The sequence below is a fragment of the Pongo pygmaeus genome, chromosome 22 (assembly GCF_028885625.2).
Source record: "Pongo pygmaeus isolate AG05252 chromosome 22, NHGRI_mPonPyg2-v2.0_pri, whole genome shotgun sequence".
Classification (NCBI taxonomy): domain Eukaryota; kingdom Metazoa; phylum Chordata; class Mammalia; order Primates; family Hominidae; genus Pongo; species Pongo pygmaeus.
In genome coordinates, this window is record NC_072395.2 from 36,994,829 (window position 1) to 37,022,273 (window position 27,445).

At 35.6% G+C, this 27,445-nt stretch overlaps 1 long non-coding RNA gene across 1 annotated transcript in view; it reads left to right on the plus strand.

Moving 5' to 3' along the window:
* The first annotated feature begins 21,510 nt into the window (after positions 1 to 21,510).
* The window catches only part of LOC129022449 (uncharacterized), a 119,887-nt gene continuing 113,952 nt past the window's right edge, over positions 21,511 to 27,445 (plus strand). The window contains exon 1 of the long non-coding RNA XR_008496432.2: positions 21,511 to 21,675. This is a non-coding gene — a long non-coding RNA (uncharacterized LOC129022449). The remainder of the gene's footprint in view (positions 21,676 to 27,445) is intronic.

The window sequence follows — 27,445 nt, forward strand, 5'->3', positions numbered from 1 at the left end:
AACAAACAACAAAATCTGCTAATTACGAAAAAAAAAGCAGCAACAAATTCAGCTCTAAGGACCTCAGATGTCATAATGTAGCTGGATTAAGACGTCTAGCAATTTAGGAAATGTGAATTGAAAAGACATGAGTCAGCCAGAGTATTTCAGAATTTTTTTAGTTAGTTTTGAATGGATCTTCTTGCCTGTAAACATAAACATTTAGAATAAAGCTATTGCAATTTATATTTATTGATGAAAATACTCATATTTAGGAGGATAGTATATTAATACTATCAACAGAGTTAAACATTGCAATGCCCAGGATTCAGGCTCAAATATTATTGCTTTGCCTTTTGATGATACCTAAGGGCTCATCTCTGAAATGTATGTAAAAGGCCCGTGAGACATAACAGTGAACTTAGCATACAAACTGGAATTTTTATTTCTTTAATTTTAAGTGATTCAATTGAATTTTTTATTGCAACAAGACAGCTATTATTTTCTAGAAATAATTGTCTAGAAATTTTTAAATGCTAAATGTTTGTTAAAAATACTCAAATTTTCTTTAATTTTTTGTGAAAATTATGGATAATTTTTAGAGGTTTTCCCCTAATGATAGTGTTTCCTCATTAATTTTTTTATTTTATGATTATCCAGATACCACAGTTTCAGATCTCTCATATGGATATTCTACCCTATAGTACAATGAGTTTAACCCTCTTCCGCTAACATAGTCATAAAGGCAAAGATCAGTAAATGTTCAACCCTGAGGTACCTGGCAGGGGAGGGAACATCACTGAAGCTCTTTTAGAACAGAGAAGTTTGAATCCCTCAAATCTTAGGATTCAGGTGAAAATTTTCCCATGATATCATATTCCACTGTTGTAGCATATGGTTAGCGTTTCTTCAATTTTTTTCTATAATTGTCACTTAAGAGGCTCCAATTTTAGTTTGTGGCTTCTGATACCTCTAAGTATAAACCCCTATGTCATATAAAGCCCACTTTTAGATGCAAAACCTAGAGGGTATAGATTATTACCTTCCTACAAATAACCATGAGGAAAAATATTAAACTCCATTGGAAAGGAGAAATGGAAAGAAAATGGTTCTCAAATTTCTGCCCCTGAAATACACATCATATGTAATTCTTCCCCCTTAAGTGTGAGCAGAAACCCTGAGTATGATGACATGTCATTCCTGTTTATGGTGAACTGTATGGCAAAAATATTTTACAGATGTAGTTAAGGTTTCTAATCAAAAGAGAGGTTACCTAGCTGGGTCTGATTAAATCAGACAAGCCCTTTGAAATAGGGTCTAGGCTGGGCTCAGTGGCTCATGCCTGTAATCTCAGCATTTTGCAGGCTGAGGCAGGAGGATTGCTTGACCTCAGGAGTTCAACGTCAGCATGGGCAACATGGTGAAACCCAGTCTCTACAAAAAAAAAAAAACAAAAATTAGGCAGAAGCGGTGGCGTGTGCCCATAGTCCCAGCTTCCTGGGGAGCTGAAGTGGAAGGGTCACTTGAGCCTGGGAGTTGGAAGCTTCCTGGAGCTGTGTTCACACCACTTCACTCCTTCCTGGGTGACAAAGTGAGACCCTATCTCAAAAAGTAAATAAGTAAATGAAATTAAATAAAATACAAAAAGCACTCAATGTAAAAGACCGGAAGCAACAGACTTCTTTCCCCATTCTTCTGTCTCTTAATCTTAATATCACTCCGTCACTTTCTGCTAGCTTTGAAGAGACACAACACAATGCATTCTATAACTGAAAGGAAATACATTTTGCCAAAAATCATGAGGTAGAATGAGAACCATAAGCTTCAGATGACAGGACAGTTACCACTGACACTTTAATTGCAGCCCTGTGAGACCCTGAACAGAAGCCATAGCAAGTACTTTTAATATAAAAGCAAGTTCTTTTTATGTTAATACTTTCCTGCCCTAAACAAATTTGTTATTTTACTGTATTACTGTTTTTCATTTCAATCTGCAAAACAGACATATAGGTCCTAGTTCCTAATTGTGCTTAAAATTAAATAATTCCAAATAATAATGTCTTTAGTTGAATTTGAAAAAATAGGCAAGAAAGTTAGAAATAAATTAAATAATTTAGATCACCATTGAAGAACATACTTATTTCAGGAACTTTTTTGACTTCTAACACCTAATGTGTAATTATAAATATTTTTTTCTCTTTTCTTTGTAATCTAAAATACATAGTTTAAATAAAGCTGTATTGCCAAATTGTTATGGAAATCACAAATAACATGCTGTATAAGGATGGTACAAATAATGTAATTAAAAATAGTTTTCTTTTGTCTCCTACAGTCCCTCTAATATTCAATGTAGTATTATGTTTTCCCCTTGCCATTAAATAAAAATTTCAGGTGGCTCAAGGGTTATTCCTAGGAAAGATACAATTTCATCTTCACTCTAAACTAGAAAAACACAGTCTGGGTTATGAAATTAGAATGCTCATCCAAATATATTTATTCAGAACTTCAATCATAATGTTTTAAAAGTGATACTCATTCCTGCCTTCTCCCTGCACCAGCAAGGGCTTGGCAGCAGATCGTTGTCTAGTCCGAGGAAGGAGGTTTTGTCCCTCTTCCCACATTCTTCCTCACCTCCTTCTCCCAAAGCTACTGTAATAGAACTTACAAAATTTAAGGATAGGGAAGGTAGCAGAAAGGTCAGCTCCTCTTTAATCCCTGCTGTAATGAAGTGAGGTTGCTCCCTGGTGAGTATTTTCATGGCTGCTTCCAGCCTGGCCTTTCCATGTGTGACTCCTTTGATGGGCAGTACTTGGCTTCAGGTGGCAGTTTCTGTCCCTGTTTCAATTTTTAATTATTTTCAGGCATTCTAACCCATGTAAACTCTCACTGTTTTGGTGCAGTATTTATTAAACAAATCTTTTAAAGTATCCATTTTAAATTATCCCAGTCTAACATTGCTCCCTGGAGTCCAAGTCTGGTCCCAGGGTTTCATGGGTCTTTTACAGGTCATGGAGGGGTTTGCAGTCATTTACAAAGCAGCACCAACTCTCACTCAGAGTCTCTCTCTTTCAGCCTATCCTTCCCTCTCATCTTTTCCATCTTACAAATAACCACAGACTACTCTATGTTAGCTCAGCTGTTCAATAGACACTCCCAATTTAACACCTTGTCACACTGGCAGCTCGGTTGGGGAGACCCTAACCCAGCAGCACTAGAGGAATTAAAGACACACACACACAAATATAGAGGGATGAAATGGGAAATCAGGGGTCTCACAGCCTTCGGAGCTGAGAGCCCTGAACAGAGATTTACCCACATATTTATTAACAGCAAACCAGTCATTAGCATTGTTTCTACAGATATTAAATTAACTAAAAGTATCCCTTATGGGAAATGAAGCAATGGGCCAAATTAAAGCAATAGGTTGGGCTAATTAACTGCAGCAGGAATATGCCCATAAGGCATAAATCGCCCATGCTATTGTTTGTGGCTTAAGAATGCCTTTAAGCAGTTTTCCACCCTGGGTGGGCCAGGTGTTCCTTGCCGTCATTCCCATAAACCCACAACCTTCCAGCATGGGCATTAGGGCCATTATGAACATGTCGCAGTGCTGCAGAGATTTTGTTTATGGCCCGTCTTGGGGCCAGCTTATGGCCAGATTTTGGGGGGCTTGCTCCCAACATCACACATTTCAATTCTTATCTTTTCTATCCAAGAAAAGGGAATACAAGAGAGTTTGATGTCATTTGCAATTGTTTGTAGCAGAAAAAAATGTTTTTGCTCATACTTACAATCACTAGATGTGACTGAAGGAAATAGATGAATAAAATATACTGTTACTGGTTGTATTACAGACTTAGGGATGAATATTTCTTATATATATTATTCATGTTATGTACAATGTTTATGCATTATACTTAATTCAGAAATCAACCAAACACAATGTTTATTTTTAAAAATGCAAGCACGTTTAAAGTGAAGGAGGTTTCTCAGTATACCTTCCAAGGCTTCTGTTATTGTTGCTTCAATTTCTTGCTGGGCTATCACCTCAATCTCACAAATGCTTTTCATGTAAGACTGGGATGTGAACCTGGGTCACAGGAGACACCATTCCAAGTCTCAGTTTCTTTTGAAGATTGTTCATCCTAATATGAAGTCAGAGAGATATGCACTGGTGTCATACTCCCTGCCCTTTTGTCCTGTCACTGAAGTTCTAATGCTCATAGGCTTCAGAGAGAAGTCTTCTTTCAACTTGTAGTTTCATTTTCTTAACATGGTAAATATGCCTAGCTAACTACATTTGTTAAGGCTGGTATTTAAAAATGTCATCAGATCTTCAAAGTATAAAGGATCTTCCATAGTGAAAAGAAATAGACAAAAAAGAGATTTGTTTCTGACCAATTTCTATGGTTAGTTATCTCACAAAATACAGGATTCCTTCGAGGCAGTGCTTACCTCTTTAAAAGTTATCTGTGGTAAGAGTGGCAAGAGTGGTAAGAGTGAAAGACCAGAATTCTAAGTTTCTTATATATAGTTTTAATATTTGGCAAGCACACATCCCTAAAGATTTTCTCAATTATAAAAAATGAAATTTGGGCATTAACTTAGCCTTGTAAATATGTATCCAAGACTGAAAAATATCTTGAAATGTGTAACTGCTCATAAAACTTTGAAATTTATAATTGGTCATAAAAATAAACAAACATAAACTCTTGGATAAGGCAGTGAAAACTCATAATTTAATGTAGTTGGTTCGCTGAATGATCCCTATGTGAACAGCTTACAATATTGCTTAGAACAATTGTACAAATGGAAACATAAGAAATGATTTTTTTAGAATTTCCTACTCAAATTTTTCTTCTTAACAAATAAAATGGTTTAGTTAAAAGTCTATCAAGATTTCAACCTTACTTTAAATGACGCCTCCTTTCAGATTTAAAGTATTTTTTAAATCTTTGCCCTCACCAGATGTCAGCTTTTATTTATAACACTGTATCATATACATATGTATATGTACACATCATACGTGTATGCATATAGGTACAGTGTTTATGTAATGATATGGTTTGGCTACGGAGCCAAATCTCACTTTGAATTGTAATAATCCCCATGTATCAAGAGTGGGACCAAGTGGTGATAATTGAATCATGGGGGTGGTTTCCTCCATGCTGTTCTTGTGATATTGAGTTCTCACAAGATCTGATGGTTTTGTAAGGGGCTTCTTCCTTTGCTCTTCAAACACACTCTCTTGCCTGCTGCCATGTAAGACGTGCCTGCTTTCCCTTCTGCCATGATTGTAAGTTTCTTGAGGCCTCCCCAGCCCTGCAGAACTGTGAGTCAATTAAGTTTCCCTTTAAGTTACCCAGTCTTTCCCTTATAAAGTACCCAGTCTCAGGTATGTCTTTATTAGTACTGTGAGAACGGACTTATATATGTACATATGGATACATATGCATATATGTATCTCTCTCTACATATATATATTCTTGTAATATGTGTATCTCTTGTACTAGATAAGATTTTATATGACAGTTTATGTTTATTCATACTCTTATTTTACAGAGATTGCTATGATGCTTTGTTATAAACAATTATTTTCACAGTGGGATATTATTCTATTATGTATCCACTGGGGAGAATATAGCATATAAAACCAGATAAGATGATGTTATGTACAATGTGTAAGTTTCTTCAGCTGTATTCATTGAACTCCACAATCTCAATAGCATTAACTAGATTTAATCAAAATAACTATTTTTATTATGTAAAGTTTGATTTTATTTCTATATTACAAGCATAAGAAAACAGAAAATGTTACTGATAATTATAGGATAAATATGATAGTGGAAAATAAGCATGTAGTAAAAGCAATGCTTTGGTCTTTTTGACACAAAAGTCTATCTTTAATTGTCAACCAAGATGAAAATGCTCCATATATGTTGGAGATGTATGGAGATGAAAATGCTCCATACATCTATTTCACAATTGAGCTCCCCAAGTCTTGTCTACTATTGTATCAACAATGCCTAAGCACAGTCCAGTGCAGACACATTTTTAAAATAAGTATTGTTGAATGAAGTATCCAGACACCACTAACTAAAGGAGTGTAATTCATATTTCTTTGTTAAACAGCACAGGAATACTGTCAGATGCTTTACAATTTTAGCTTTACCCACCCCAGTTCTCCATCAGTCTCTGAAGGTCAATAGAGCGCTAAAATGACATTAATTAGACTTGATCAAGCAAGAAAATATTAACTATTATAAGTGTAATAAAGAATAAAAATGAGTAGTCTGGAGGTAACTTTATATATGGTGATCTGAAAACAATCTTGATATTATCATGGATCAGAAAAATAAAAACAAATCAACAACAACAACAACAACAAAACAACAGCAAAAACTACCAATCTAGAGACTATAAATTAGAAAGAGAAGAGTAGAGAATAATATCAAAAATGGAGGCCTGGGCCAAACACAGAAGAACTTTTGCGTCAAGATAAGGATTTTGGATTTTATTTTAAATGCATTAAAAAACCAGTAGGTGGTTTTAATTTGTTTATTTAAGTACATTCTTTATGTTTATTACTGCTATGTGAAAAAATATATTTCAGAAGTGTCAAAAAGTAGAAATCAGTGAGGATATTTTTCAGGCTATTTGGGTAATCATGGTTAAAATGGAGGGAAAAAGAAGTAGACTTATTTAGGATATACATGTAGAAAGACGTGCAAGGGCATGTTAATAAATTCAATAGAGAATTGGAAGACAGAGAAGAAGGCTAATTTCTTGCTCTAAAATTAAACACTGAGTAAAGGTTCATGTAATGTTCTGAGGAATGTGGAATGAATAGGTTTTACTGGTAAATACCATCATCTTATTGTGAGGTTTGCGTTGTGTATCTAACAGTCATGTGGAGATGTTCTGTAATGCGTAAAAATCTGGAGTTCAGTGAAGAAGGGTCAGAGGTGTACATGTTTTAGTCACTGGCATGTAGCAATATCATGTGCGCAAGTGATTACATACAACTGAGGAATGAGCCCTTGAGAAATGGGCATTTAATAATTTCAAAGAGAAGAAGCCAGTGAAAAGGATTTGGAATGTTTGTACAGTGACAAGGAAGGAGAGCCAAGAGACTGAGACGATGTGGGATTCAAGAGAAGAAGATAAATAAACAGGGTTTGGTCAACTGTGTCTAAGACTGTTGTCAGATCGAGAAATAAGAGTACAACAAGGTTTCTCAGTGGATAATTTAAACATGAATTATTCTTTCTGTCACATAATTATATATGCAAACACAAATTACGGCAAATAGTATTTCCCTAATGACATCAATACTATAAATATGAAAATTGTATTTTAATAATAAATGCCTTAATAAAACAAAACAAATAATATATTTTATTTAGAAATAATTTAAACTGCATTTTATTTTCAGAGCCTTTATAGTACTCTGAAGTGCGTGAATTTGGGTTGCAAAACTGTGGCTTTTTTTAGTGCTAAGAAGGAAACTTGAATGATTAAATTGCAATATAATTTTGTTTAGAAGAGAAAGACATAGAAACCATGATGATTTCATTTTCTTGGCCCCTCTTTCATTTGCCATTTTCTTTCTTCTTTCTACTTTTATTCTGTATGCAAAACACATATATCTGGACCAACTAGCAGAAGTATAACACAAAATTATGGAAAATTCATACAATGATTTAATTTCTTCTTTCTAGAAGATAATTTTCCTTGTTCCCTGTACTTGAAAAATTCATTTTCATCCCCTCTTTCTTTCCTACTCCTTTATTCTTCACACATTTGACTGGTTTACAATATTGGAAGGAGGATCATTTTGAGAGTAAAGTGAACCAAATATGGTAACTGCTTTACTCTTCTGGTTGTCTTTGAAAATACTGAAATATCAACATTTACTGATTCAAAATCTATCTGTGGATTTGATCTTTTAAAAGTCACCCTTGTAACTGGTCACTGAGTAAAGGTAGGACGGAGGATACTTAATTTCACTCTCTCAAAGGCTTAACTTTCTGCCTCTTTCTGCACATTGTTAGTGTGTTGTTGAGTAGGAGATGACAGGAGATGTTCGTTTATTTTGGAACGATGATTTTGGCGTAGTAACTATTCCTTGTAAATCTAACAGCAATAGAATTCCAGGTCATGAGCTTCAAAAGCCACTACCAGCAATTGCATTAACCTAGTTTATTGCGTTTGAATCATTATTCCCAGGCACACTTCAAATTTGGCCAGCTATGCTAATTACCACTGCCATAATACTCATGAAAATAATATTACAGCAAAGACTCATACGTATTATATTTGATAACATAGTCTCATTTGCTATAATAATAGTAGTTATGTTTCTGTACACAAAGTCATCCAGAAAAACATTGTAGAAAGGATTAGGGATGAAAAGTTAATAAATTACTGAGATTCACACTTAGAAAGCAAGGCATTTAGATTACATAAATGTGTTTTTTCAACAGATATGACAAGATTTCATGACAGCAAAAATTGTTTTTATATAAATGACAAAAATTAATGTTAATGAGGTTGTTTCCTTCAAGTGTCAACACCTAGAACTGCTTCCCTTTCAGCAAGGTACAATGTTGCTAGCAATACAGGTCCAAGCTCTACACATAGAACAAAATCAACAGAAAACAAGTTGATGGTGTATCCTAGGCCTTGGTCTCAAGATCTCTTTTTTCCATTTCGAAGGTGCTGACCAAGATCCAGCCATATCTGTGAGAGGCACATGATCCAGAGCAACTCCATCTTAAATAAGAGCTAGGTCAAATGAGGCTGAGACTTACTGGGCTGCATTCCCAGATGGTTAAGACATTCTAACTCACAGGATGAGATAAGAGGTCAGCACAAAATATAGGTCATGAAGACCTTGCTGATAAAACAGGTTGCAGTAAAGAAGCTGGCCCAAACCCACCAAAACCAAGATGGTGAAGAGAGTGACCTCTCCTTGTCCTCACTGCTATATGCCATGGCAACATCAGGAAGTTGCCCTATATGGTCTAACAAGGGGAGGCATGACTAATCCAGCCCTTGTTTAGCATATCATCAAGAAATACCACAAAAATGGGCAACCAGCAGCCCTCAGGGGCTGCTGTGTCTATGGAGTAGCCATTCTTTTATACCTTTATTTTCTTAATAAACTTGCTTTCACTTTACTCTATGGACTTGCCCGAATTCTTTCTTGCATGAAATCCAAAATCCCTCTCTTGGGATCTGGATCAGGACCCCTTTCCTGTAACATCTTTCTGGCAACCACAAAAGGGACTATAGTGAGAAACCCCTGACCCAAAGGCTGACTTTGGGTAAGTGGTGGGGTTCTATAGGAAACCCCCAACACAAAGGCTAACTTTGGGTAAGTGGTGAGGTCCTGTAACATCTTTCTCCTGAACCACGGAAGGAACGGTACTGAGGAGGACCCTCCGACCCAAAGGAAAGGGACTGCAACACTGACTGGATGACTTTGGGTAAGTGGTGGGGTACCTGGGTAAAGGATGGTATTGGCTTAGAGGCCCAACTTAGGGGAGTTAAAGTCTCTCTTAAGACAGACAGGGTTAAAAGCTCCTCTCAATGGAAGGCAAGGATACTTGCCAAATTTGGTTCGAGGGCAAACTTAGGAGGCTTTGCGTCCCTTCTAAGATTTAGGGGGTTAGAGACCCCTCTCAGTAAAGTCACTCTCCGTAAAGTCCCTTTTGGTTAAGAACAGGTTTGGCATTATGGGATGTTAACTGCTATTCTCTTTGGAATAATCTGCCTTGCACTCTTGGCTGATGGCTGTGGGTGACAGGATTAGGCATGTACAGGATCGTGGGACATGAGAAAGTTTTTCTTCCCTGAAAAGAGAAAACTTGAGAGCTGATGGGAGTGCTGGAAAAGATACCTTCACTACCGAGAAGTAGCTGCCTGAACATTTCAGTGTCCACTCTCATTGGTGGGTCTTTCTCTGTGCTCTCTGAGTGCCTTGCCTTCCTCACCCTGCCTCTCTGTCTGTCTCCCTGTGCAAACTGGTTAAACGGTAAAAATCACTGTTTATCTACTCTGTAAAGTTTTAGTCAGAAAAAAGGATTTGTGAGGCTAATCTTGAGCTGTAGCCAATTTGTGTGCTTTCTGTGTCTTCCTGTATTGTTCCGTCATAATGAGGGGTACCTTAGGACAGAACGTGGCCTTAGGACACCTGTAAGCCTGCTTTTCAAGACGGGCCAGCAAATTGGTCAGTCATATACTTGGGAGCTTGAACTCGTAACCATGTGGCAGTGTCTTCTCTTTTCACAATGGCGACCAAGGCTCAGAGTTCATTCCCTGCTTAGGAGATAAGTCCTTTATCTTATTCTGTCTGTGTATTCATATGTGTTGTGTGTGTGATATAAAAGAGCTTTGATTAATTGGCTTAAAAATAAGTGCTTAAATCAAACATTTTGTCAGAAAGTAAAAAGTGTAATGTCTTTGAGTTCATGTTACTTAAGTAATCTGTGGGAAATAAAGAGTTTTAAAGATTTTGGTAAAATAATATCTTCAAAAATGTCAACAATTGGTCTAAATTGGGTCAGATATTAAGTTCACTAAATGCTTTATGGTCATGAACTACTTGTTTGACTTTTGAAAATTGTTCAGTTTACCTGCTTTGGAGCATGAGATTCTAAATAAGTCCAGGGACTTGTGGAGTTAGTCACGCCCCGTAGCTATGCTAGAGGCAGCCCTTATCTGCACTTCTACCTGGTGTGTCTTTGTCCTAGTGAGAGCTTGTACAGAAAAACTTCGCCTTATAAATCCATCAGATCTCAGGAGACCTATTCACTATCATGAGAACAGCACGGGAAAGACCTGCTCATGATTCAGTTAGCTCCCACCAGGTCCCTACTGCCACATGAGGGAATTCAAGATGGGATTTGATTGGGGACAAGTCAAGATGAGATATGATTTGGAGAGCCAAACCATATCATTCCACACATAGCCACTCCCAAATATCAAGTCCTCACATTTCAAAACTAATCATGTCTTCCCAACAGTCCCCCAAAGTAATAACCCATTTCAGCATTAACTCAAAAGTCCACAGTCCAAAGTCATATCCAAGACAAGGCCAATCCCTTCTGCCTATGAGCCCATAAAACCAAAAGCGAGTTAGTTACCTCCTAGATACATTGGGGGTACAGGCATTGGGTAAACACAGCCATTCCAAATGGGAGAAATTGGCCAAAACAAAGGGGCTACAGGCTCCACGCAAGTCCAAAATCCAGCAGGGCAGTCAAGTCTTAAAGCTCCAAAATGATCTCCTTTCAATTCATGACTCACATACAGGTCATGCTGGTGCAGGAGGTGGGCTCCCATGGTCTTGGGCAGCTCTGCCCCAGGGGCTTTGCAGGGTACAGCCTTCCTCCCAGCCGCTTTCTTGGTCTGGTGATGAGTGTCTGTGGCCTTTCCAGGAGCACAGTGAAAGCCATTGATGGATCTGCCCTTCTGAGGTCTGGAGGATAATGGCCCTCTTCTCACAGCTCCACTAGGAGGTGCCCCAGTAGGGACTCTGTGTGGGCTGTGACCCCACATTTCCCTTCCACACTGCCCTAGCAGAGGTTCTTCAGGAGGGCACTGCCCCTGCAGCAAACTTCTGCCTGGGCATTCAGGCATTTCCATATATTCTTTGAAATCTAGGTGGGGGTTCCTAAACCCCAATTCTTGACTTCTGTGCACTCACAGGCTCAGCACCAAGGCTTGAGGCTTGCACCCAGTCTGAGCTCTATTTTGGCCTTTTTCAGCCATGGCTGGAACGGCTGGGATTCAGGGCACCATGTTCCTAGGCTGAACATAGCAATGGGACCCTGGGCGAGGCCCACGAAACCATCTTTTCCTCCTAGGCCTCTGGGCTTGTGATGGTAAGGGCTGCCATGAAGACTTCTGACATGCCCTGGAGACATTTTCCCCATTCATTTTCTTGGAGATTAACATTTGTCTCCTTGTTACTTATGCAAATTTCTGCAACTGGCTTGGATTTCTCCTCAGAAAATGGGATTTTCTTTTCTATTGCATTATCAGTCTGCAAACTTTTCACTTTTATGCTCTGTTTCCCTTTTGAAACTGAATGTCTTTAACAGCACCCAAGACACCTCTTTAATGGTTTGCTGGTTAGAAATTTCTTCATTGGATATCCTAAGCCATCTTTCTCTAGTCCAAAGTTCCACACATCTGTAGAGCAGGGGCAAAATTCTGCCAATCTTTTTGCTAAAACATAACAAGAGTCATCTTTGCTCCAGTTCCCAACAAGTTCCTCATCTCCATCTGAGACCTTCTCAGCCTGGATGTTATTGTCCATATCACTATCAGCATTTTGGTCAAACCCATTCAACAAGTCTCTAGGGAGTTCCAAACTTTCCTGTCTTCTGAACCCTTCAAATTTTTCCAACCTTTGCCTGTTACCTAGTTCCAAAGTTGCTTCCACATTTTTGGGTATCTTTTCAACAGCACCCCACTCCTGGTACCAATTTACAGTATTAGTCTGTTTTCATGCTGCATATAAAGACATACCTGAGACTGGGTAATTTATACAGGAAAAAGATTTATTGGACTTACAGTTCCACATGGCTGGGGAAGTCTCACAATCATGGTGAAAGGCAAGGAGGAGCAAGTCATGTCCTACATTGATAGCAGCAGGCAAAGAGAGAGCTTTTCCAGGGAAACTCTGCCTTATAAATCCATCAGATCTTGTGAGACTTATTTGCTATCATGAGAACAGCATGGGAAAGACCTGGCCCCATGATTCAATTACCTCCCACCAGGTCCCTCCCACAACATGTGGGAATTCAAGATGAGATTTTGGTGGGAACACAGCCAAACCATATCACATGGCAATGTCAGGAAGTTACTCTACATGGTCTAAAAAGGGGAGTCATGAATAATCCAACCCTTGTTTAGCATATCATCAAGAAAATAACCATAAAAATGGGCAACCAGCAATTCTCGGGGCTTCTCTGCCTATGGAGTAGCCATTCTTTTATTCCTTTACTTTCTTAATAAACTTGCTTTCACTTTATGGACTCTCCCTGAATCAGCTTTGAATAAAAATCAGTGTGTTATTTAGAAAAGAATGCATTATTTTATTAGAGAGACCTCTCTGAAAGAACTCTTCTTTTTCCTATAGTCTCTTAATGTACAAAAACAACATTCTCAAGAGTTTTCTGAGTTGTTTTATACTTACTTGCCACAAAGATTAAGATTATTCTGTTTATATGAATCTCATGGAACTCTCTTCTTTTGATGAGTTTTTTTCTGGCTGGTTTAACTAATTACCATAAATTTAGTGTCTAAAAAACACAAATGGATTATCTCACAGTTCTGTAGTGTCTCCATGGGCTTAAATCAAGGTCTTGGGAAGACTTATTACATTTTGTAGAATTTAGTGGGGCATGCATTATCTTGTATTTTACAGTTTCTAGAGGTCTCACACATTGTTTAGCTCATGACCCCATTATTTTATCTTCAAAGTCTGCAACACTGCATTTCTGTGACCACTCTTGTGCAGTCACAACTCCTCTTTCACTTCCACTTTTCAGGACTTCTGAGTTTACTTTGCACCCAGTTAAATAAGAAAGGATGATCTCTCTATTTAAGATCAACTGATTAACAACCTTAATTTTATCTGCAACCTTAACTTCTCTTCACCATGTAAGCTAACATATTCATGAATTTGGGGATTAGAACTTGCACTCCTTGCAAATTGATGAAATCCTTATTTGCATTTGTAGTTAAGAACAGCTTTCAAGGTAACTAGAATATGCAGTCAGGCTATTTTTTTTTTCCTGGCAAATCCTAGCAGTGAAAGAAAGAAAAGGGAGGAGATAAAGGAAAAACAGTGGATGATTCTTACACAATGTCACAATTCATGGAAAATTGAAAAGCCTGTCTTTAAATAAGTCATTGACCTTAACTATTCATTATTTTTCTCCAATCTCTTTTTGATATAATTAAATATAATTTCTTTTGCTGTATTTGATGGTTTTAACTTTATTAATTTGATTTTCATGTGTATGGTAAGGCAAATTTCACCAAATTTATTTATGTTTAATTATCCACTACTTCTTTCAATGCTGTATTTCTTATTTGGTTGTGAGTTCCTGGAAATAATGGCTATAACTTATCCATCTCCACGTTCGTCAGGGCTGACACATTAATGATTATGTTGCACATTACAGATGTTCCTTGAATAGTTGAGTGGATGGATGTATGAATGATTGCCGATCAGTAAAGTTATTGCCATGTCATTTTGTCTACTAACAAGCCTTTAAAGCTTCGGTCAATATTTAACACAATTACAATTGGATTTTTCTTTTTATTTTACAAGCAACATTTCAAATTGCATTTATTTTAGAATAACTTAGAAAATGTTAAGCCAGCCATATTTATTTTGTATTCCAAGTTTATAATCTAAATGGAAAAGAAGAAACTAAAAAAATATTGCTGACTTTGAGGACAGTTGCCATATGATTTTTTATAACATTTGTTTTATTTTACCTTACTGGGTAATCATCTTTTGTTTCCAATCATTTAGTATATAGTTTTAATATCAAAAGACCACAGTTACATGTAGGAATGGAGAAGAGTAATAGCTGCTAAATTCTAATGTAAAAGTGAGATGCTTATGGGGTCAGGCAGTGACATTATTTATCATGGCATATCCGATTGAACAGGAAGACTCTGCTGAGACCATTCCACCATGTCAATTACATAGTCAAAAGGGAATATCTCATGCTGGAGAATAATTAAGCCTGGATGAGTTAGGCATTGGATTTCAACAAAGGCTCATTATCAACCCAATAGCTGTTCTTTGAAAAAGGATATGTCTCTCAATTAGTCAGACCTCAAGTTTAGAACTCCAAAAGGGGGTATCTATAGCTGCTCCCATTTTTCCTTGGTTAGGAGCAAAAGAGATAGAATTTGAATTGCAAGACTGCCAGACCGTAGAAACTAGAGGCATTTGTATTAAATCCAAACTACCTGCTGGTTGTAAAGGGCAGAGGAGTGTGTCTCACTTGTGTAATTACAACTTTCCCCTATTGCTTTATTGGGATAGTCTACTCGAGCTTATGAGATATAAAATAACAAGCAAATAATATAACACATCTATTCCTAAAATACACTCAAAGACAGAAGCAATGAAACACTACAATAAAACATTTAATTAATTTTTTCTCCACAACAAGTTTTGCTCAAAGCCATTATTTTATTGTTTTAGAGATAAACTCACAGCTGCCACAAGATCGTGAGATCTTGTTATTTCCTGGCTGAAAATTTGTAATGCAAAGGTGGAACTCAAGTGGCAAAAGCTCTGTGAGAGATCACTTAAGCAACAGGAGAGTGAGCATGCTTGTACACGCTCTTGGGCACACATGCTCTCTCTCTCTCCTTTTTGACTACTTGACAACAGAGTTTTTATCACTGTGTATGTGGAGTAACCATGGCCCAAGGGATCATTTACTATGTCCCCTCAGATCCTACCTTGGTTCCATCTTACATTTCTTGGTGCCTTCAGCCACCTCTGTACCCACTATCCATAAGAGAATGGGCATTCACGTGCCAGTATCCAAAAGAGCCATAAGAATTAAAATCCTTCTCTGCTTGAAATTTCCAAATATGGGCTATAACATCCACAGTGAGACCTTGGACTCACCCCTAATTTTTAAAGTAGTAAAGTCCTTTGTACAAAGACACAAGAGATCAGGTGAACATGGAAAAACTTATATCTGTGTCAGTGAATGAGACACATTTCCTTTCAAGTTCAAGAATAGCAGCTGAGCTTCCCAAAGCCATGTTCCAGCTATAGAAATTAAATAATCTTTCACTTCTCTTTGAAGGAGAAAGTGAAAAACAGCAGCAACAATTAAGCTCCTTGTATTAATCCTACTTCCTACATAACAAACATATTCTTAATTCCTCCTTAAAGAAAAAGGAGGAGAACCACATATTACTAATTGGCTAAATGATTTAGTCAGTAAGCTTGCTACCAACATCTACTAGCTAATGAACGCTTTTTTTTGTTTTGTTTTGTTTTTCTTTTTTCCAGCTAATCGTGTTTATGACAAGATTCCACCTTCTTTACCTAAATTGATATTTTTTATACTTATATTTATTTTTTAAAATCTGACAGTAAAAACAAAGTTTATGAATCAGAGGTTAAAAATATTATTTGCTTATAGAATATCTTAACACAGGTTCTGCATGTTTCATTTCTACAGAAGTAACCTGCACATATAGAAGAGGCATCTGCAGTACAGGATTGGAGCTCTACACTTAAAAAATCTCCAAACTTATATAAGGCAATTTGTACATATTTTTTCTTCCCTCCTTGAAAAAGAAGAGAAAGCTTTTTTCTCTAATGTAAACAAATCCCCTCTGGGAAGTGTACAAAAGGTCCCTAAGTTGCTTCAACTCTTTAAAATGTAAATGAATGGGTCAGAAATTGATTACCTGTTGTTATGTAAATGAATGGCTCTAGAGATGATGAATTTATAAATTTCCCTAGGGTTTTTATCTTTAATTTCCAGGACTTATTTGCCTCTTCCTCATTTTTTTTTTAACTTGGATTGCCAGTACATTTTGCCCAGAAAGTCATGACCATGCAAAAATGCAAAAATAGTCACATTTTGTTCTAACGCAAATTGATCTCTATACTGATGGTGTTATATTTATGGCAAATAATGATTATTTTCTCAGTACATAATTATTAAACATGTAGTAATGCTAATGTGGAGGATAAGGCAGTAAACAAGGGGGGAAAATATCTTTGCCCTCTAGACATGGGGAAAACGAATAAGCAAAACAAATGGTAACTTAATAATAAAAGCCAAGGGAAAAAATAATCAGTGAAACAGATTGAAATCATGGGGACTTTGGGGTTTTCGGGAGGATGTTCAGAGAAGTTCACATTAATGAGAAGACAGTATCTGAATGAAGAATCTAAAAATGAGGATGTGAACCTTCACAATGACAGAGAGAAGTTGATTAGGGAGCAGGACCAATGAAAGCAAAAGCTTTAAGCTGGAGTCATGTTTGGCTATTCAAGAAACAACAAGGATAATAGCACAGCGAGGACAGAGAAAGTGGAAGAGAGACTGGCTATGATAGATAATATTCACAGTCAGGTCACTAAGTAAATTAATTTAATATATAATTGAATGCTAATATATTGCATATGTTACACAGTAAAATTAGGAAAGGTGTCATGGAAGGATTGGAAATTGGATTCCTTCTATAAAGAAAAATACATTTTATATATACAGAGTAGGGATTGCAAAGGAATTTAGGCAAAGTCTTTGTAGCTAAAATCCCTATGATGTTACCAAATTTTACCCTTTTTATCTTCAGCAGAGATAATTAGCAGAGATAATTAACATGGCTGCCCAACTAGAATACATGTCTCTCCCTCTTTTATAATTAGGTGTGGACATAGCTAAATTATCACAAAAGGCAAATATGTGGAATTAAGTAAGTTTGAGAAAAATGGAATGGCCTGTTTCTCAATATTGTCCACCACGCTGAATCTAAAACACAAAACTGCAAGTGCTTCTGCTTTCTCTTTTCTGCCTTTCCTCCTTTTCACTTTCTTTTTTAATCATCTCCCCCTTCCTTTCTCTTTTCTTTCTTCCTTTACTCCTTCCTCATTTTCTCCCACAAATGATTCATCCACTTCTACATGTCAGGCACTTTACAGGGTGTCTGAGATTCAGCTGTAAGTCAAACAAGAATCTGTCTTACCCCAGTGGATCTTATACTCACATATATGAAAAGATGATGATAAAAAAAGTTTCAGATATGAATGTTACATTCCAACTTGTATAACTGGTAATGAAGAAGCATCATAAGTTAAAATAATAATAAGGGAAATATGGCAGTATAATATAGTGCTCAAAAAAAGTTCCATCACTTTCTGAAATTTGAAAGCCATGTAACATTAGGTAAGTTACACAAACTCTGAAAGTTTTAGTTTCTGTTTTAAAAGAATCTAAAGGGAATGCTTCATGTAGTTAGCAATTGTGTTTATAAAAAATTTTAGCCAGTGTAAGGGTGATAACGATGATGCATGTGAAGTTTATGTAAAATGCTCTGAAACAACATTCTCTGAAGCATAGTGAGAGCTTAATGAATTTGAGCTATGGATATTCTGAATTACTAATTATTTGACCTTGGCAGAATCACTATAGAAGATGTCCTGAGGATGCAGTGATGTGCCGAGAATTTGAGAGTAGGAGTTTAAAGCAATATTATATTCACAAAGAAATAATAAAATATACAAGACCACATGTCTAGAGATCACAGACTTTTAAAAATAGTTCATGCTTTTAAATTCATACTTTGTTTTTAACAAATTCTCATGCCTTCAGAGGAGGGGTAAGAACCATAACTGTGTGAAAAACTCAGCCATCACCTAAGTAATAATAATTTTTAAAAATTAATAAGAATAATAAATAATCAAAAGCCTAGAGTCAACTTCCACATCCCGATTTAAAGGTGAAGCTATAAGGAGACTTCAAAAATTCATGGAAAAATTGAATTAAAATATAAAAATAAAAATTGGAAATCATCATTCTCAGTAAACTATCGCAAGGACAAAAAACCAAACACCACATGTTCTCACTCATAGGTGGGAATTGAACAATGAGAACACATGGACACAGGAAGGGGATCATCACACTCTGGAGACTGTTGTCAGGTTGGGGGAGTGGGGAGGGATAGCATTAGGAGATATACCTAATGCTAAATGACGAGTTAATGGGTGCAGCACACCAGCATGGCACATGTATACGTATGTAACTAACCTGCACATTGTGCACATGTACCCTAAAACTTAAAGTATAATAAAAAAAATATAAACTTTGTTTCTCAACAGACGTTCCATTAAGTTCAAAACACTTTTATAAGTGACTCCAAACATTTAGTTCCTCCATAAAGAAATGAGAGTCCTTGGGATTTAACCATGTCAATGCAGTCTGTTTTTATATTATTACATAAATAAATGGCTGTTCTTTACATAATTTTAAAAATTAGGAAACCCAAAAATTGTCAGAAGGCAGCAAATCAGGACTGGAAAGTGGATGACTAATAATTTCTCATTGAAATTCTCACAATATTGTATTTGTTTTAGGAGAGGAATGAGCGGGAACATTGTCATGGTAGTGAAGCTTTGTTGAGTGTTTCTCTGCTAACGCTTTAGCTAACTTTCTCAAAACACTCTTATAATAAGCAGATGTTATTATCCTTGGCCCTCCAGAAACTCAGGAAGTAAAATGCCTTGAGCATTCTAAAAACCTGTTGCAATGACCTTTGCTCTTGACCAGTCTGTTTTTGCTTTGACTGGACCACTTCTACCTCTTGGTAGCCATTGTTTTGATTGTGCTTTGTCTTTAGGATTGTACTGGTGAAGCTTTGTTTCATCTCTTGTTATATGGTTAAAATAATTGCTTCAAGATCTTGATCCCATTTGGTTTAAAATTTCCACTGAAAGCTCTTCTCTGGTCTGCCGCTGATCTCGGTGCAATTATTTTGGCACCTATCAAGTAGAAAACGTTCTCAACTTCAGTTTTTCGGTCAGAATTATGTAAGCTGAAGAAGTTGAGATATCTATGTTGTTGGCTATTGTTTCTGTTATTGGTCTTCTGTCTGCTACAATTAGGGCAGAAACAGGATGAATTTTTTTCCTTGCAAATTGGTGTGGATGTTCTGCCACTGCAAACTTCGTCTTCAACATCATCTCATCCCTTCTTAAAGTTAGCTATCTGTCGTAAACTGCTGATTTATTAGGGGCATTGTTTCTATAAAGTTTTCTCTTTTTTTTTCTTCCACAGAATAGAAAATATGGGAAAATTTCCCACTCACTTTATGAGACTTTTATAACTTTGGAATTAACTTTATGGGGACATTACAATTCAGGAGAATTACAAGCCAATTTTATTAATGGATGCATGTAAAATCCTACATAAATTATGAAGACATCAAATATACCAATTTATAAAAGGGAAACTGTGATGGACATTACCCATAAACTTTTTATAAGGTATTAATGATGTGATCATTCTTCCACTTAAGGATTACCATAAATTTGATGTTTGTTCTGTCTTCAGTTTTCACAGGATTCATGTTGCTCTGATAGTACTTTTGTCAAACCAGTGTCCTCTCCTTGGTGCCTCAAACTAGATCATATTTAGACAAGTTAGGAAAAGTTGCAACGGGCCTGGCGTGGTGGCTCACGCCTGTAATCCTAGCACTTTGGGAGGCCCAGGCAGGCAGAAGATCAGAGCTCAGGAGTTTGAGACCAGCCTGGGCAACATGGTGAAACTCCGTCTCTACTAAAATACAAAAAATTATCTGGGCATCGTGGCGGGCGCCTGTAGTCTCAGCTACTCAGGAGGCTGAGGCAGGAGAATTGCTTGAACCCGGAAGGTGCAGGTTGCAGTGATTTGAGATCACACCACTCCACTGCACTCCATTCAGGACGACAGAGTGAGACTCTGTCTCAAAAAAAAGAAAGAAAAGAAAAGTTGCAACAAGTTAGTATAAGTTTATTATTTTGGTACAAAAAAATGTTTAAAATTGATACATAATTTTTTATGACATCTATTTTTTATGAACACCTTGAAGACCCCTAGTTTGAGAAGGAAAAAAGAAGTATTACATGGAAACATTCACTCAGTTCAAAAATAATGACTATTAAGCAAAGGTTCTATGAGAAAAGTACTATTAATTTGTGACAATAAAGAGCCTGTAGATCATCTTATATTTTTAAAATTGAGGGGGCAACAAGAATGTTTACTATAGGGCTATTATAGCACATTCATGAAAAAGAGAATCGGAATTTAAAAGGACAACATTGGCAAAGTTTACTTATTACACTTCATGTTTGTGACCAAGATTTATCAATAGAAAAGTACTCTTATTTTACCTAAAACTTTTAATCCTTAAAGATCTTTATTTACTGTGTTATATTGCAATTTTCATAAAGATGGCCAAGTAAAAAAATTATAGGGAAACATTGTGCTCTGGTTTCAACTAAAGTCAGAAACACTATGCTTCAGAAAACCACACTTTAATTAAAATGTAAAGAATTATTGAACTCTCCCAGTATCTGATCGATTAAAGTTGGCAAAAGTCAGAAAGTATTTGGCATGTGAAATTTCCCTTTAATGGTCAGATGTAATGAGGCTTTTTTTTAAGTGTTTTAGAATAACCCCTGGGAATACCATCACTAGAAATACTAACTGGAATATTTAGTGAGTAAAGCAAATGCCACATTCTTGGGTACCTACAAAAAAATCTCACTTTCAAAGAGGCACAAATTATGCATCTTATTAATGTGCAGAACTAGATCTACAAATGGACAATCAGAAAAAAACTGAAAATCCTCAAAAAGCTGAGTTCTTAGGAGAAATGTGTATATTTGGGGCAATAATAAATAACTCCTTAAAAGAAGTAAATCCAGTCCTCAAAGCAAAAGGGCGACTTTGAGAGCAAGAGCCCGATAGATGTAGGAAGTGACTGTAGGTTTAGATGAATGGAAAATGAACTTGCCAGTTCACAGCTATGTCCTTCCCAATTTAGGAGGTTAAGGGCAGGAAGAACATGAGAAACTCTTTTGAGAAGCTGCACAAGCTGACATGGAGGGTCAAGGATTTCAAATGCTTTGAATATAAAGAGGTGAGAATTTTTATTTTACTTTTTTACTATTATTCTGGTCTGTTGGTTCAGCTCTGAGGTTAACATCTTACAACACTTTAAAGTGAAACTAAAACAAACACATCATTTTTAAAATTGGCCATATCCGGAGCCCAGAAAAATATTGAAAATAGTAACATGTCTTTTCGGACACCTCATAAAAATTTAGGGAAGAGATATATGGAAATACCTTTTAATCACTTGGAAAATAGAATAGGTTTCAATTACATCGGATTATAGTTTTTAGTCTGACAGTTTGGATGTACAACGGATTAATTTTATTAAGTTTGTTGGAAGAGTTATTGAAAAAACAGGTTTCAATTATTTTGTTCTCACTGAAATCTGTTTCACAAAATGGACCACTGAAATGAGAAAAATTGTTTCAGTTTATTTTAATGTGATTTCTTGAGTTGAGAGAATTTTCTACATATATATGTAGAAACTCAAGTTATTGCTTATGAATACAGCATTACTTTTCAACTATTCCATTAAAATAATACTCTCTTAGATTTCAGTAACATGTAATGTGCACATATTACACACATGAAAAGTCAATTCTCATGGTCACTCACACTAAGGTGAATGAATATATGATTGTTCTCTGCATGTGATGCTCAGGATATCACATGCAAATGTACAAATTGTCATAAATGGAATTTCCTAGCACTGCCATCTTAGCATAAAAATGATGTGGTGATAATAGTGGTAAACATAATAAAATTGTCAGAGATCTGATGTGAAATATCACTATTCATTTAAGGTATAAAATGGCTGTTGATAAGATATTTGGAAATGGATATAGCATGATCATAATACAGAAATTACAAATATTGCTACAAATTACAATTTTTAGAATTTGTTTTAAGATATTTCATTAACACTAAACAGGCTTCAAATGTCTACTGAACTGATAAATCCCACTGCCAACTGATTTGTTTCAATATGATGTGTTCATTGCTTGTATTTGGACCTATTAATAACTTGCAGAGCTAAGAAGTGTGTGCTTTCCTTGCATCTTTATTGTACTCCAACCCTTTATTCCCTGGAAGATAGTCAATGTAAAACAATATTAATTTAATACCAACTTAAATTTTGCTTTATACAATTTTCAATGTATATGAGAAAGTAATTTCTTTATGGACTCTGAGTTAAAATGAAATTTTAAGATTTCAAAGTTTATTATTGTTATTTCCAAAATTACGGTTAAAATTATGTCATATAAATCATACTTAAGAATCATAATGTTCTAATATAAAAAGAAAGAAAACAAGGGAACAGGTGATTGAGCTGACCATAGAATATCATACAAGTGGAAAGTAAAAGCTCATGACAGTGTAGAGATAGAACTTGTTAAAGCAGTCGCAGTTCTGTATGTCATCTTCTTAAATAGATATGAGATTGGAATTCACTTGTTAGAGATACTCACTTCTAAAAATATCATAGAACTCCAAAATTAGAAGATTAATTTGGTTGTGATCCCAAGTTCATTGAATAGCATTTTATCTTACTGTGTGATATGATAATGGTGATGGTCAAAATAGAAACATTGCTTGATGCCATGCATGATACTAATAAGATATGAGCATTATGTTATGTAATTCTAACAATCTTATGATATAGTTATAACTATTATCTCATGCTTTTATTTATTAATTTAAGTGATATTTATTAAGTACGTTTGGTCTTCAATTTTATAGATGGTATAGCTATCATAAATTAAACAAATAAGCTCCTTGGAGTTATAGAGTTTATTCAGGTTTAAAAGTGAGCAAAAACACACAAAAAAAATAGTAAATGAGGAAATGGAGAAAATAGAGTTATGGTGAGATTGGGTAAGTCAACAGATGTAATAGGGAGACATTTTTCTAAAACACTGATATTTGAACTGATTTCTGAACTTTTGAATCAATCATCTGCACAAAATGCTTGTGGGGATAATTTCAGGCAAAAGAAACAGACTGCAGCTATCATGTGAAAAATAAGTGTATATTTTTGACAAATAAAAGATACAGGGGATAGTAAGAGAAGTCTAATGTCTGGATTACCAGAAGAAAAATACAGAATGTAGAAAAATTTGTAGTTAATGAATAGATAGAGGTTAAGAATGTTTCTATACTAATGAAATAAATGAAAACAATAAAAATATAAGAAATCTACAAAACTCTAAGCAGCATGAAACTTGTAAATCTACCACTGTTATTTCTGCAGAAAGCAAAGGCAAATAGCAGATATCTTTAAAGCCAGAAACAAAAAGATAAATAATTCTAATGCTGCAAATGCTGTATACTGAATGCAATCTGCCATGTACTAAAAAAATTTACTACCTATAATACCCTTTTGTAATTAAGGTAATATGTACACATTTGAAAGCCAAAAGAGAGAGAAAAGAGAAGAGAGAGAGAGGATAATAAGGAGGAGGGGGAGAAAATTTGTAACCAGCATAATTATACTGAAGGAAATACTAGAATGTATTGTTCAGGCAGGTGAAAAGTTAAAGATGAATATTCTATGTTCAAATAAGTTTTGACTGTATAAAACCAAAAGAGCAATATTTAAAATTTATAAGATAGACTTAATTAAGGCACAGCAAAATAATAGGATATTCTTGTGGAGGGGGAAATAAAAGGGCAGTTCATCGTTTAGAGAAGAATAAAAAGTAGCCTGTAATGTAAGACTCTTATAAGTCTGAGATACTTTGATGTGTTGAAGTTCCTCATGGAACCATTACTATTAAATGATGATAAAATATTGTGTATAACATCGCAACAAATAGAATAGAGGCAGAAAAAACAAAAAAAGATACAGATTAAGGAAATCAAAGAGAGAAAAAGTATATCATTAGAGGAACAAATAAAAAGCACTTATTATGTTTATATATAATTATGTTATATACATATATACATACATCTATATGTATATATATATACACATACATATATATAAAATTACATTAGTTGGCCAATGAAAAATACTTTCAAAATGGAAAAAAACCTAAGTTATTTAGAAGAGAAACACTGAATCATAACCACAGGAAATTTGCAAATAAAAACAATGAAAAACATTAACCTATATTAATGCCAGATGAACTAATTTTAAGACAAAAATACATTGCTAGAGATGAATGAAATGTTTAGTATTGATAATAAAATCAATTCCTGAAAGGTTGTAAGAAATGTATAAGAACTTAATAATACTATTTTAAAATGCAGACTCACTAATTTACAGAAAACCAAGATAGACAAACCTACAATTTCAGCAAAATATTTCTTAGTAATTAATAAAATAATAAAATAGTAACAAATTTCAAAATGTAATTGATGAATCAGTTATAAAAGATAACCAGATTGTCCTTACAAACTTGGAAATCATCAACAAATAAAAGACTAAACAATCAATTACCTGTAAATTCACAATAGAATTCAAAAATATCGTTAACTGAATTATACCAAAGTAATACAGGTGATGACCTGAAGAATGCACAAAAGCAGTATAAAACAAAAATACATAGCAGTAATGACCAGTAATAGGTATGCAACATAAATGAGAAAATTAATCTATCCCATCGATCTCAGAAAGTTAGGATTGAAAAAATTGACCTATAGAATGCAGAAAGAAGGGAATGATAATGATGAAATCAAAGTAAAGAAACAGGAAAAAATGGAGCACACAATGGAGAGAATGAACAAAACAAAAAATAGTTATTTGGAAAGGTTTTAAAATGTATAATAATCTGGTGTGGTTAAATATAACCACATTTTTACCTCCCACTTTTTTTTCCTTCAGAAAGAACACATCTAAGGTTTTCCATTAATGGTATTAAATTAGTGACAAGATTTTCTTTCTCCCTCCCTGTGTCTCTTTCTATCTCTCCAATACCCATGTTTCCTAACCCTGTCTTTTTCTATCTCACCAATATCTGTGTTTTCTAAATGGAACTAGCACTGTTTTGTGTCTGAAACCTTCTCATTTTAAAAATGCACTGGCGATGTATCCTATCTGAGCTACTAATATCTGGTAGCCAGATAGGAGAATGAAAAAAGGTTATTAATTGATTGGTGGAGAGTGAGTAGGAAGGAAGGAGATAGATGGGAATGCTAGTTAATAAACAGGAATTCTGGAAACAGTGACAAATAGAGAATGCTTTGGCCTGGCTTTGTTTCATGTAAGGGTTAGGCCTGGTTTTTCCTTTGGATATAACTTACACTTGCTGAGCAACCGCGGTTCATAATTATTTCTCCTCCTTACAGAGAAAGGTTTAAATTAGATTTTTCATGAAGTGATTTCTAGGCCTAAAGCTCCATGAAATAAGCTAAACCCATTTTTAAGTGTGTACAGCATGTGCATGTTGAATGTCCTCAAATTACTAGTTATATTACTGCGGTCAATTATACTTGGCAATTGTGCTTAATTGAAGGTGAAAACACATTAGGTTTTTAATTTAAAAGCCATAGGTAAAACCACTCTAAAAATCCTATTTGGATCTCAGACCTGGTGATGCTTTTCTCTATAGACTGGGATTTTACGGTACATTAACCTGTTCATTCACATAATTAGAACAATAACCGAATGAGCTCTTGTATCAGGTAATACATGATAGCAATTCCATTCATCTCTACTAAGATTTAGATTATGAACATGAAACCACCTTTGAAGAAACTCAGAGAAAAATATATGCATAAAACATATGTGGTGGCTCATGCCTGTAATCCCAGAACATCAAGAGGCCAGAATGGTAGGATTGCTTGAGGCCAAGAGTTCGAGATCAGCCTGAGCAATATAGTGAGATACTGTCCCTACTAAAAATAAATAAATAAATACATACATACATAAATAATAAAATTAGCTGGGCATGGTGGCGCACCTGTTATCCTTGCTACTCAAGAAGCTGAGGTGAGAGGCTTGCTTAAGCCCAGGCGTTCCAGGTTACTGTGAGCTATTACGTCACTGCACTATAGCTTGGATGACAGAGCAAGACCCTATCTACAAAAATTAAAATTAAAAAAAAAATGCATGGGGAATATTTTTTCCTCTTGAACACTTTCAATCAGATTGTGGTTATACAAATCATCAAAACATCAATGACATAATCAACTGTTAGTTTCTGTAGACTCCCCTTTCCTTATTTCCTTCAACACTCCATACTTCTACAAGTTGCCACATGCTATTTCTAAAATAGTTCTCACATCTATCTCATTCTCTCCAACACTTCTGGCTCACTATGGTCAGTTTCTACCTCCAGTGTCGGGACCCTCACATTCATCTTTCACACTGTTGATAAAATCATCTTCACTGGGTCATACCCTAGTTCAAAGGACCTCTAGTAACCTTCCGATTTTAGGCTAACTCCACATGCTTAGTGCCATCTCCAAGCCTTGATCCCTTTGTTTTCTGTCCTCGGATGTATTTCTTACCAGCATTGTGTTTCTTTTTTGTTTTTTTTTTAACTTTTAATTTAGGTTTGGGGGTACATGCGAATGTTTGTTACCTACCTAGGTAAACACGTGTCACAGGGGTTTGCTGTACGTATTATTTCATCACCCAGGTAGTAAGCCCAGTACCCAATAGGTGTCTTTTCTGTCCCTCTTCCTCCTCCCAGCCTCCACCCTCAAATAGACTCCAGTTTCCATTTTTGCCTTCTCTGTGTTCTTAAGTTCTTATCATTTAGCTCCAACTTAAAGTGAGAACATGTGGTATTTGGTTTTCTGTTCCTGTGTTAGTTTGCTAAGGATAATAGCCTCCAGCTCCATCCATG